General features: G+C 47.0%; 1 pseudogene; it reads right to left on the reverse strand.

Moving 5' to 3' along the window:
* On the reverse strand, positions 1 to 13960 carry LOC147032436 (uncharacterized; annotated as a pseudogene).
* Positions 13961 to 14270: the final 310 nt, after the last annotated feature.

Consider the following 14270-nt stretch of genomic DNA (forward strand, 5'->3'; position numbering starts at 1 on the left):
TCAGGGTGACGACCAATCTCTATCTCCATTTTCCGTTACACATGCATTCCCACAAGCTTCACAGCCAAAAATACACAATAGAGCACGTTTTATTGCAGTGAAATCTATTGGACTCGCACAAGTTCCATTTCTCCACTCACTCAGCAACACATTCAGATCAATGCAAATCAGTGTGCATACAACTCCGATATGAAGACAAACATACAAGAGTTCCAGGTTGGAACACTCAACTTGTGTCCTAGCAACCATGATTCCCGTCGCCTGTGTTGGTGTTCGTCACCAATTTGGGCCTGGCCCCCAAATTTTCTCCCGTGCTCTCGCACAATTTCGTGGCTGGGCAGCGTGGCTCAACTGGCAGGAACTTCCCCTCTGCCGAACTCTAACCATGGCACCCCAGGCCCTGAGGCTGTCTCCGAGCCTACCAGCTCCCTATGAACGTGGGGAATGCCCTTCCTGGCATTTTCCCTGTCGATGCCCACGTGGCATGTTGGCACTCCGAATCCCTTTCCCATGGGTACCCGTGCCCATTACACTAACTCGGTCGCTTGGACCCATGGCCTACTCTGGCCGATGACATCGGTGCCCAGGGTGTCCTCTACGCAGTATGCATATTTGTCAAACATATATCTCGCGCATGTCCCTCTGCGTGGCCTATCTCATTACTGTTTAACAGCATTTCCACACTCACACACTCACACAGCGAGCTGGGTCTCGAACCCCTCACGGAGGTGGTATTCCAACCTCCCTCCCTTTGGCCAGAGGGGATTAGCTTTTCCCCAATGCCTCTACTGTACCCAGTACAGCACCACGAGCCGAGTAACGAACTCACTCAAGGTACGACGAAGACTCCAGCTTCCCGTCAAGAGAACCCTGATCTCTGTTCAGCCCCAGGCTGAAGCGGACTCGAACTGCGGCGGACCCTCTCAAATGATCCCCTCAGGCCTATCAATAAAATTCTCTGACATGTACTTTCCTTTGTTCGATGTACGTTACCCGCTAAGAACAGCCCTGCCGTCAGGGAAAGGGCGAACGCTCTCCACTTACCATGCTCAAGCGATTGCCGTCCCTCCAGACCATGGACTGCCTCCAGGGATTTAGTACATCCCGGACGAGTCCCCACTTGTTGTGGAATTTATTTATTTCTGTTTTATTATTCTTACTTTTAGTTAACCGTTTTAACCGACTTGATGTAAATCCTGTTACTCAAATGAAAGCCACAATTAATTTACTGTCCACAACGTGAAAGTACATTACATCAGATAATTTTATTATAACTTGGTACCAAGGAGTACAAGCCAGCGAGATGGTAAAACATCTTCAATGATTTGCACTAAAACAAGATTACATTTCCTGGTATTTATATGCTTTCATGGGAGAGTGGAGGGGGCTGACAAGCCTTAGCCAAAGAACTCCAAAATGCAATACGTGTCTTCGAGATGAAAAGCGAACCACATCATTACGGCAAAAGTTGCTGTTATCAACCAGGTCACTTTGTTCCATAGCAAGACATTCCTTTTATCAACATTTAGATCAAAAGACTCTTGGATAAAGGAAACATAACTGACATTAAAGCATAAAAAATTGCATTTATAAAACACCAGCAACAATTATAATTGAGAGTACATTAATATAATTGTTTTCTCCCACAACCCAAAAGACCCAGGGGATCCAAATGACCCGAGGACACAAAAGACCACAAGGACCCAAAATGCCTCGAGAACCCAAAATACCTGGAGAACTCAAAATACTGAGAAGACCCAAAAGACCCAACGGGACTATCTGGGACTCATGAGAATTCTGCATAATGTAAAATGTGACTTCAGGCTACCAATCTCCACCTCCCCCACCCCCTTACACACACACACACACACACACACACACACACACACACACACACACACACACACACACACACACACACACACACACACACACACACACACACACACACACACACACACACACACGCAATCCCAAGTCCTCAACCCCCTCCCAACTCTGTCTTCTCTGTGCGCCCTCCTACCACCACATCCAAACTCTGTGCTCCCCTCCCCCTTTCGTCAAATCCTCAGGCCCCCTCCCAACGCAAAGGCCTCAGCCCCCCACCCCCTCCCCTCTCCTCAAAAGCTGCAAATCCCTTGATCCCAACTCTGTCCCCTCTCTGCTTCCGCTCCCCCAACCCAACTCTGTCATCCTTTCCCCTTTTCTTCAAGTCCTCAACTCCCCCCACACCCCAGTACTCAACCCCCCTTCCACACTCTAAGTCCTCAACGCCCCCCGCCCAACATCTCAATCTCCCTCTTCCAACTGCATGCAATTGTGGAAGAAAATAATTATATTAATGTACTCTAAATTGTAATTGTTGCTGATGTTTTATAAATGTAATTTAATGCTGTAAGTCAAATTGGATGTCAGTGATGCTTCCCTTTAGCCAACAATCTTTTGCCCTTAATGTTGATAAAAGGAATGTCTTGCTATGGAACAAAGTGACCATTCTGATAACACCAACTTTGTTATTATTACATCATTTGCTTTTCACCTGGAAGACACGTATTGCAGTTGGAGTTCTTTGTTTAAGGTTTATCAGCCCCCTCCACTCTCCCATGAAAGTATTATAAATACCAGGAAATGTAATCTTGTTTTAGTGCAAATCATTGAAGATGTCTCACCATCTCAGTGGCTTGTGCTCCTTGGTACTAACCAAGTACCAAGTATAATAAAACTCTCTGATGTGATGTACTTTCACGTTGTGGTAAGTGAATTAATCGGTGTCTTTCATTTGAGTAACAGGATTTACATCGAGTCGGTTAAACGGTTAACTAAAAGTAAGAACGAATAAAACGTTAAGAAATAAATTCCACAACACACCCTTACCCCCAACTATCTGTCCTCCCCTCCCCATTTCTTCCTGTTCTTAACAACGTTACACAGGGAACTTTGGTGCATGAGAAGGCCATTCAGCCTATCATGCCTGCGTTGTTCCTGTCCCCGTTTGTTAAGAACAATGTTAAAATTAAATAAAGATGGGTTCGTTAAATTCACAATCACTTCCCCCTTTTTTCACTTATCCTCACTATAATTCACAGATCAGTACTTGTGTGTTTGTTTATTTGTTTGTCACACTACTCCTTCTACAGTTGTGGGCTGATTACATCCAGACTTGTTACATATGATCAGCATGACCCCAATTCGTGTATCGGGGTATTTTTAATCTTTGCCGGTGGTCTTGGGAGGGAGAGGGGACGGACGCAAATTCTCGATGTAAATGTGTCATGTAGCACCGCCTCCAGGTGGGGGAGGGTATTACAAGTCTCCACTATTTACAGCACAGTATTCCTGTCCCTAAGTTTTCCAGTACAGTGAGGGGTTTTGAATTATATGCTGAAGGTATGTTTTACTTCATGCACATAACTTCATGGGTTTGGGGTGTTTTTTTGCATATACAGAGCTGTCAGTTGCCTATACACCACCCAAATAAGGGTATGCGTCAGAAGAACGTGTTGCATGTTTGGAACAAGATCGCCCAGAGGGCAGGTACTCTGCTAGAATATTTTAATTTAAAAGAAAACTGATGTAAATTCTGGTTCAAATTTTTTTTTATTCAACGTCTTGAAATACGCAAATGCACATTGAACCACTGACAATGCTTATTTAATCACATACAAACAAAATATTCATTTGAGCACATTTTTACTTTCAGACTGCCATTTTACCTTGACCTTTAACTTGCTGAGTTTTCCGAACCAGATTTGAATGTGGTGTCACTTGTCAAAATGCTGCTGTTTTTTTCCCAAGCAATATTTCAAATTAATTCGTTATTGTTTTATGCTCTGCTGTTGGTGTTTCCCTCTTTCTCTGCTGTTCCTTTCTGTTTTGCTGTTGGTGTTTCCCCCCTCTCTCTGCTGTTCCTTTCTGTTTTTCTGTTGGTGTTTCCCCCCTCTCTCTGCTGTTCCTTTTGTCCTGTTGCGTCCTGATTAGCTCGATCCCAACTTTACGAGTCTGGCATTTCACTCAAGCAGGTTGGCAGCGAGTGCAAATGCTCTCCTATATCTACTGCTCCTGATGTTAACTCAGCCTGGGAATTCTTCCACAGAAACCTGCTCTCTCATGTACATATTCATCCCATCTCATCTTCAGTTATCCTTTCCCTCTTCCTGCCCATGGTATACTGAATCATGCAGTGAGGCAGTTGCTCTGAAACAACTTGCTTTCTCTTCCTGGAAGGCAAATCTGACCGAAGGCAATCTCAGTGCATTCCAAAAAGTCTGCATCAAGTGTGTGTTCACTCTCAGGAGAACTCGAAAACAACATCTGTCCAACCTCAAGAATGAACCTTCAAATTTGTCTCCATCCTCTAAAACCTGGTGGTGCCTCATTACATCTGCCTCTGGAGGATGCTCCCCTTCCATCCCTTCCCTCTCTTCAAAGAGCACCACAGCTGACTCCGCTCGTGAGTCGGCTAAATGCCTCAATTGTGTGTTTCCTTCAAAATATTGTGTCCCCAACCCCTCAAACTCAGTACCCATCCTTCGCTGTGGTACCCAATTGCTCACTGAACAACATCAGCTCACATGTTCTGAAAACCTGATCTGCAGTTCTTGCATTTCCTCTCTCTGCCCTTTTCACCCTGTCATTTGCGCTCAGTCATCTTCCATCTCCTTGGAAATCCCCCAACATCATGACATTACATAACGAGAAGGGCACTCGGTAGAGCGCACACCTCCGCCACGCCATGCCTGATCGAGTAGAACATATCGGACCCAATACATTTTTGAAATATCGTGCTTTATATCGTTTTTGGTCCCATCTCTCAATGGTGATGAATCACTTTAAAAAATAAATAATTCTCGTATCCGGATCTGGATTCGGATCTTCACCAAAATCTAATCATCTTGTTCTTGTCAAACACCCAACCTGTCCACGAAGTCCACGTTTCGTCCGAATCCGTCCACAACTTTTGGAGATATCGTGCTATATATAGTTTTTGGCCCGAGCTCCCAATGGTGAAGAATCACTTTAGAAATTCTTGTAACCGCATTCAGATCCGGATCTTCACCAAAATCTAATCAGTTCATCCTTTCCACACACCCAACCTCTCCACAAAATTTCATCTGAATCCGTCCATAACTTTTTGAGTTATCCTACACACAAACAAAAAGAAACAGACAGACAGACAGCACAAACAGACAAACAAAGACAGGGGTGACAACATAACCTCCTTCCACCTTTGGTGGTGGAGGTAAAAAGAGGGAGAAACTGATCCCTTAACTTCAGACCAATATGCTTACTTCTAATCATTCAGCAAGGTTGTGGAATCCATCATCATGGTTGATATAAAAACCTTAATTTTCTCCAGAAACCTCATCTCAGATCACCAATTTGGTTTCAGACCAGGTCACTCCAAATTTGACATGCTGCTTCGACTCACCCAACAATGGATGTAGGCTCTCAATGTCAGACATGAAATCAGTTTGGTTTCAGAAAAGGTCAGTCCACCTTGGACATGTTTGGTTTCAGACCATGTCAGTCCAACTTGGACATATTTGGTTTCAGATCAGGTCACTCTAACTTGGAAATGCTGCTTCTTCTCACCTAACAAAGGATGGAGGCCTTCAATGTCAGACATGAGATCAGTTTGGTTTCAGACCAAGTCACTCCAACTTGGACATGTTGCTTTTAATCACCCAACAATGGATGGAGGCTCTCAATGTCAGACATAAGATCAGTGCCGTATCTCTGGATATATCTCCTGCTTTTGATACAATCTATTTGCTGATGACTCCCACCCTCTGCCCTCATCCTTCAGATAGACAGGCTGCAGACTCTTCCCTCTCTTGATACCTTGATAATAAAAAAAATCACAAGATGGTCAAACACTTGGAATATACACGTCATGGCCAAAAGTATGTGGACACCTACTTGTCAAACATCTCATTCCAAAATCATGGGCATTAAAATGGAGTTGGTCCCAACTTTTTTTTTTTTTTTTTTTTTTTTTTTTTTTTTGTATACCTTGGTCGAGGCTCGTATGAGAGCTAACACACAACTCACAGCAAGGAGGCATGAGACAAGAGGGGTGGGAGTGGAAGGGACAAAACATTGGGGAACAGACACAGGTGAACTGTGGAAGGGAGAGGGATGGGGATGGGCCGGGGAACATGGCGAGGAGAAGATGGACCTTACAGGGACCTTCAGGAAGGAAAGCAGGAGAATTGAAGGAAGTGGGCTTGGGTGGATTATCGGGGTAGAAAAGATCGAGGATTTGGATGGGGGAAGATAAGAGGTGGTGGTGAACAGCTGTTTTGAAAGCCTGGAGGGAAGAATGGGAAAGAATAGAGTGAGGAAGTTTATTCCAAAGGCGGGAAAAAGAGGAATGAAAGAGTGAAGATGAGCAGTGATTCGTGATTTTGGTAGTTTTACCAGAAGGGGGTTGTTGGCGGACCTTGAGCGCCCTGTGGAAATGTGGTTGGGACAAATCGCAGAGAGAGCAGGGGGGCAAGGCTGGAGAGGAGTCGGTAGAAGACAGAAAGACCACCGACCAACCTGCGGTGATTGAGTGAGAGGCCCAAAGACTCAGCTTCATTGCGGGAGATGCCAATGATCTTAAAAGCCCTGGTTTCGACAGCGTGAAGTCGAGAAAGGTGGGAGGCAGGAGCACCAGCCCAGAGGGGAGAGCAGTACTCCATCAGGCTACGGACAAAAGCTTTGTAAGTAGTCAGGAGCTCAAGAGGGCCGAGGAAGGACTTTGCACGACGGAGGATTCCTCAGTCGGCGACTGGCTTTTGAGGCAAGGTTGGAAATGTGACTTTCCCAGGAAAGGTCATGGCAGATAGTGAGACCCAGAAGCTTGAAAGAAAAGACTTCTTCCAGAGGATTGTTGAGAAAGTGGATGGGGGTTTTGTAAACGGTCCTTTCAAGAGACATAGTGAGAGTGTGAGATTTGTGTGGATTGGAAAGACATGTTCCACGTGTTGGACCAGTTTGTGATTTTATCCAGATCTGCAGTGAGCGGTAAGAGCTGCTGCTTGCCGGTCTGAGGGATGACAGATGGTACGGCAGAGGGTGGAGTCGTCGGCAAAGAGAAATAGAGGATTTTCCAGAGAGTCCGAGAGATCATTGATGAAACCAGAAAAAGAACAGGGCCCAGAACGCTACCTTGTGGAACTCCAGCCTGCACAGGAAGACAGGATGAAAGAGCTCCATTTAGGGCCACACGTTGACTGCGACAGGAGAGGAAGTCTGCGAGCCATGAGTGGAGATGGCCTTGAATACCATGGGAAGAGAGTTTGGTGAGTAGGGCAGGGTGCCAGACTGTGTCAAAAGCACGTGATATGTCCAGGGATACGGCTCGGATTTCCTGTCTGGCATTGAGGACCTCCATCCATTGATGGGAGAGCAGTAGCAGCATATCCAGGGTAGAGTGACCTGGTCTGAAACCAAATTGATGATTGGAAATCAAGCCATTGGAGAAGAGGAAGGATTTCATGTCTGAAGCAATGATGGATTCCATAACCTTGCTGATGATTGGGAGAAGGCTGATTGGTCTGTAGTTACAGGGATCTGTTTTTGCACCTTTTTTATGCAGGGCAGTGATGTTAGCAGATTTCCAAGCAGATGGCAGATGACCTTGGGAAAATGAGAGGGTGAATAGAACAGAGAGAGGGTGAGCAAGAGCAGAAGAGCTGGCTTTGAGGACACGTGGGCTGATGCCGTTGGACCGGTTGCAGAATCTGACTCGAGGTTTGAAAGCAAGCTCTCCACCTTGTCAGAGAAAAGGATACAGAGTCCAGGGACAGTTGGGTGCGACTGGGTAAAGTGGGTAGAGATAGTGATGGGTTTAGGACACAAGATTTAGCTGCAAACACCGAGTTTAGACATTCAGCTTTATCACGTGTGGAATCAGCAGTGCGGCCATTTGAGGTAAGGGAGGGGATGGGAGGGGAACATACATCAGAAACATATTTGATTAAACGGCACCAGGATTTTGAGGAGTGAGAGAGGTTTGAGAGTTGAGACTTGAGATGAGAAAGATGTTGTTTTCTGGCTCTCCTGAGGGTAGATACACACTTGTTCCGAGCTTTGTGGAAAGAACTGAGATTGCTCTCAGTTGGGTTTGCTTTCCATGAGGCAAAGGCAAGTTGTTTCAGGGACAACTGCCTCACCACAAGCTTCAGTAAACCAAGGGCGGGAGGAAGGGTAAGACAACTGAACACGAGAGGGGATAAATCTGTGCATGAGGGAGAGCAAGTTTCTTTGAAAGAATTCCCAGGATGAGTTGATGTTTGAGAAAGTAGTGATAGGAGACCAGTCTGTAAGTTTGATGGCTGCTCGGAGACCCTGCCAGTCGGCTTGAGTGAAATGCCAGACTCGACGGCGGTGAGGTGGTTCTCTGATGACAGCCAGAGAGATGTCCACTTTAACAAGGACGTGGTCAGAAAAACCAATTGGAGCGAAGGAAGAGCAGCAGATATTGTCAGGGAAATTTGTCAAAATCAGATCCAGAAGAGATGGAGTACCATTGGTTGAGATCCGGGTCGGGAAGTTGACCGATTGAGTCAGTCCCAATGAGTCACAGAAAGCTTTTGCTGATGTCCCATGGCAGGTGAGAGAGGTACCCACACCTAGGCCAACTGGCGTGATGACAATTGAAGTCGCCACATAAGAGGAAGAGAGAGTTTGGATGAGAAGATAGAAGATGGTCCATGTTTTCGGAGAGTGAGGTGTAGATGGAGTCATCACTGTTCGGTGGACGGTACAGTACACATATAAACATGAGGTGGGAGTGGAGGGGAAGCCGAAGCCAGAGGTATTCCTGGGGGTGTGGGGGAGAGAGAGCAGTGCAGGGAGAGTGAGGAATAGAGTCTTTGATGAAGAGAGCAACACCTCCACCAGGACGAGGCTCAGGTCTGTCATACCGTAAGAGGGAGTAACCAGGGAGTGATACTTGGGAGTCAGACACGCCTTGGGAGAGGAAAGTTTCTGTTAGGCAGATAATGTCTGGTTTGTCAGTGGCAACCTGCATGGAAAGATCTGAAAGGTTTGAGCGAAGGCCCCGGATATTTGAGGTCCACACTTTTAATGAAGAGGTAGGGGAGGAGGCTTTGGGTGCAGGAGGTGGAGGGGGCGGGGAGGGTAGGATGAGGGACGAGGGGGGAGGTAAGGAGGGTTGCTGAAGGAGTGTGGGGTATTGCAGAATAGCGAGGGAGGGGCCGAATGAGGAGGAGAAAAGGCTCTGTGGTGCTGGGAGAGAGAGGGGGACAAGAGACAAGGAAGATGGCAGTTGAGGATTTGAGGAGGTGGAGTGAAGAGATGGAGGTGAGAGGGCAGTGGAGGGAGGCAGGTTGGTGGATGAGAGTGGGGGGCAACTTAGAGAAGGAAGAGTGAGGGGGATGAAAGGTGGGAGAAAGGTGAGGGGGGAATTTTTGAAAGAGGTAAGAGGGAGGCTTGGAGGGAGAAGAGTGGGATGGTTGCTTTGAGAGTGAGAGTGAGGGGTGAGGGGGGTGAGTTGGCACTGAAGTTGGAAAAAAGAATGGTTGATGGAAAGCGAGCATCCATGGCAAACTGTGGTTTTTAAAAGTTTTAGGTCAGAGATGCGATTTAACACAATTCTTGATGGATGCAATGAAGGCGAATTCAGATTATGGAGAGAAGAAGCGCTGTAATAGTTGGATTTTTTAGGCAAGGAATGAAGGAGAGGTCGAAATGAGAGCAGTCTGTTAAAATAGCAGAAGAGAAGTGCATTGTGAAACAGTAAAGAGTACCACATGTGTGAGAGAGGAAGATGAAGCATTATAAGATCGTTTTTGTTGTTAATATTAATGTATGAGAGTTCAACAGATTAGGTCATGGAAGTGTAAAAAAAAAAGAAATCGAGGAAGACGAGGAGGAAGTTAAGAGGAAGAAGAAGTAGCAGAATCGGGAGAAGGTGAGCGTGTTGTTGTTGTTGTTGTTGGGTATATATATATATATTTTTTTTTTTTTTTTTTTTTTTTGAGATAAGAAAGAGATTAGTTGGGAGAATGGGGGATGTTTGGAAAGTGGGGAGGATGAAAATTGAAGGTAATGGGGAGGATAGAAATTGAAGGTAATGGGGAGAAAAAACAAACAAAAAAAAAAACGATCGAACACCGAGTGGAACCGGTAGGCCTCAAACCTAGGACTAGGCCTCAAACACCAAGTAAGAACGTCGACATAAATACTCACAAAATAGCACGATTTTTGAAACAAAACCGAACTAGGAACACACATTAACATGTAGGTGAGAAAATTAAACAGTTAAAACGGGACAAATAACAACCGGAACTTAACTTTGAGAATGTCAGCAGGGAGCCCCGAAGGAGACCTCTTGCCGCTCAAAACCGGAACCGGAAGTTCAAAAACCGGAACCTTTGCTGCTATAACAGCCTCCACTCTTCTGGGAGGGCTTTCCACTCGATGTTGGAACATTGCTGCGGGGATTTGCTTCCATTCAGCCACAAGAACATTAGTGAGGTCAGGCACTGATGTTGGGCGATTAGGTCTGGCTCGCAGTCGGCGTTCCAATTCATCCCAAAGGTGTTTGATGTTGTTGAAGTCAGGGCTCTGTGCAGGCCAGTCAAGTTCTTCAACACCGATCTCAACAAACCATTTCTGGATGGACCTCGCTTTGTGCACGGGGGCATTGTCATGCTGAAACAGCAAAGGGCCTTCCCCCAAATTGTTGCCACAAAGTTGGAAGTACAGAATCATCTAGAATGTCATTGTATGCTGTAGCATTAAGATTTCCCTTCACTGGAACCAAGGGAACTAGTCCGAACCATGAATAAACAGCCTCAGACCATTATTCCTCCTCCACCAAACTTTACAGTTGTCATTATACATTCAGGCAGGTACCGTTCTCCTGGCATTCGCCAAACCCAGATTCGTTCTTGTTTTTAAACAAGATTCGTGCTTGTTGTTTTTCGGTGAAAGCTACTCAAGGTTTCTGCGTTGTATACAGTCCGTACTGGAGTCGGTAATCACATGGACTCCAACCTTCCGATTCCTAACAAACTGCCAATATCGGCCAAGTGTGTGTGTGTGTGTGTATGTGTGTGTGTGTGTGTGTGTGTGTGTGTGTGTGTGTGTGTGTGTGTGTGTGTGTGTGTGTGTGTGTGTGTGTGTGTGTGTGTGTGTGTGTGTGTGTGTGCGTGTGTTGTTGATTGGTATCTGTATATGCGGGTTTCAGAATGTAGAATGGAGTCCTCCCAGGGCAGGCTCAAAGTATCCACCTTCATTTCGGTAAGGGGTCACGATTCATGTAGTCCATGGGCCCAGGCCAGAAATTCCACTTGTCGGTACCATCTAAGGAAACCAATCCTAGTTATGATTTTTGAATTGGTGTATATATATATATATATATATATATATATATATATATATATATATATATATATATATATATATATATATATATATATATATATATATATATATATATATATATATATATATATTGTTGCGGATTCGCGCCCGCCGGCGTGCGAGCGGCCACGTAACTCGAATCGCGGCACGTCGCCCACCGGACGGACAATCCCGTCGTGACCCTCTCGGACTAACGCCGGGAACTAGTCACGGGTGGGCCTTTCGGCCTCACCACGATCGTGCCAATCAGCCCCCCGCGTGGGATAGGGTTGCTCGCCAAATTCGACCTACCTAAGTACCCACACGGAGGGTAGACCGGGCGATCGCACCTCGCCGCAGGTCGACTTCGGACACGGGCCACTTTAAGCGACCCGTTCCGTACTATCGGGATAACCAAGCGGTGTTATCGTCAACCTGGACGGTTCGATTAATTATCGGGCGTTTTAGCCCACGACCAACCCTTTACGTGAAGTAAGATGGAGATTCAATAAAGGAAAAGACGAAGCGAAATGGGAAAACAGTTCAACATAAAGCACATTAATTCCGCGGCAAACGGAAAGCACACATATACAATTACACCAAAAGCAAATGTAAAAGAAGAAGAAACACACAATAATACACAAAAAGCAAATGTAAAAGCAAAACACAATGCAGATATACCACCGACTACCGAGCACACGGCAACACTTATACAGTTTTACTTCACAGACGGCGCCGACAACACATATACTCAAAGCAAAAGAAAAGGACCACCCTCAAGGATGATGGGGGCAGACGGGTCTGGGGCCGAGATTGCGTCGGGCCTACCCGTCTGATGAGCCGCAAAATGGCGATGGCGCTCCGACTCCGCGGGCCTCGCGGACAGTGTCTGGAATGGGGTGGGAACGGGGCCCCCTTCTCGCACTATCTCAGCGCGGGGGGAAACAGGAGGGGGTTGTTGATGCTCGGGGGAAGGAGGATATCTCCCTGGCTCGGGTCCCGCGACGAGCGTCTCCACCACGACCTCGGTCGCGTTACCGGCCTCTCCTCTCCGCAGCTCCCCGACTCTGACACGAGCACCCCCTCGACTGCCTTCGCCGCCGCCACCTCTCCAACTCTCCACAGCTCCGTCCAACTGCCTTCTCCGACTCCTCTCTTGACTGGCTCTTCCCAACTCAACTCCGAACTGCACTGTTTGGCGAGCGAACGCGGCCCTTTATAGCCCCCGTGGCCTCGCTCCTTCACCTTCGACCCTTTACCTCTGGCTGGCTCCCCATTGGACAGAAGAAAAGTGGGCGTGAATGCTTTTTGATCCGCGAATCTGCATATAGCGACCACACTCCGACGCACCTGGAGGCGGGGCCAAATCGCCCCACGCTCGCCGATAGGACGGAACTGAAGTGGGCGTGAGTCGTTTTTGATCCGATTGCTTCGGAAAGGCTGGTGCCTCTGCACCCGCTGCTCGGTGCGCGCCCTGCACGAGTCCAGTATCGGTGCCCACAAGCGGCGCGGGTTGGTGGTGATGCGATGGTTGCGAGGGCGAGTTGTGACGGTAAAGGTCGTGGCTGTTGTTGTGAAGCGGCGTTGCGGTTGGTGGTTGTTGTGTGATGGCTGTTGAGACGTGGTTGGTGGTGGTAGTAATGGCGGCTGGTCCAAAATAAAGATAGTAAAAGAAAAACGGCTATCTAGAGGGGTCACAGCCCGAATGAATGACATTTATTCCCTCTAGACAACGGGTTTGGGCCTAACTACACATATACTTACCGAGATATCTCACCTAAGGGACCTGAATGGTGGTTTGCGAATTTCGTCAACCACAACAATATATATATATCATATTTTGATGTGATAACCATTGCAGACTGGCAGCTTATAGTCCATGGGACTGTATCACAACCGGAGAACACGTGCAGTCCAACCAGGGCATCACAGACACTGTCTCCCATCGATCTAGCAAGCTTGTCAATGTCTAGGAACCGTGTGCAGGTTTGCGTACCATACTTGTGATACACGGGGCATGGGATGTCCTTATTGAAGGCAAGACGCAGCACGAGGACATCTGTATCTTCGGCAGTGATCACCACAGTCTTGTACCCAGCCTCTGCTGCATGCAGAGCATGCAGAAGCATTCAGGTGTCTGCTTCCTCCTGCGTGGACTTCAGCTCTGCCACTTCCTCCCAGTGGTCCTTGGTGAGCTTGCAGCAGACCTCCTCGCAGGTTATATAGAGCAACTTTTCCTTCAGTTTCTCCCTGCTTTTTGGTTCTTTCCACTCCTCTACCAGGAACTTGATTAGACTTGCCTTGTTGGAAGAGCTGCAGAGCAGTTTCCTCCACTGCTGAATGTTGTGGCCCGGTGCGATGCTCCTGAACTGGATTGCTGTGCTTGCACCTCTGTTGCATCTCTCTGCGTCTTTGATGGACGTCTCTCGGTGAACATCGAAGACAACATCAATGCGTTTACTCTGGGCTCCATCATGAAGAGCCGTTGACAGTACCGCTTCAGCCAGCTGTGAAAACGTCTTGTCATTCCCTTTCATCTTCTGTACCAGGCTCATGCCATCAATGACAGTTGCTGATGGCTCTGCAATAACTTCAGCGGGAGAAACACTCTTATCCAGCTCTCTGGCAAGGGTTGCTTTGTTCGTCTTATGCAGAGATCCATCGCCATTAGCAATTGACCATGGCAAGGGCCCCAGGGCGTGCGTCAAGACATCTCTCACGTGCAGATCTCGACTCTGAACAACGAGGATCATGTGCCGAAACAGGTTCCTGTCAGCCTTGAGAACAATTTCTTCGGCCTGCGCTTTGCTGGTTGGTTTCTTCCGGATGTGGGTGAATGTTTTCAAGTTCCTTTTTGTCATCTTGTCATTGAACTGTGCAGTTGGTGGATTTGTCTCCAGGCGTTTCTT

Source organism: Eptatretus burgeri, chromosome 2 (genome assembly GCF_056783735.1).
Source record: "Eptatretus burgeri isolate ZD-2024b chromosome 2, Ebu_testis_v1, whole genome shotgun sequence".
NCBI lineage: Eukaryota > Metazoa > Chordata > Myxini > Myxiniformes > Myxinidae > Eptatretus > Eptatretus burgeri.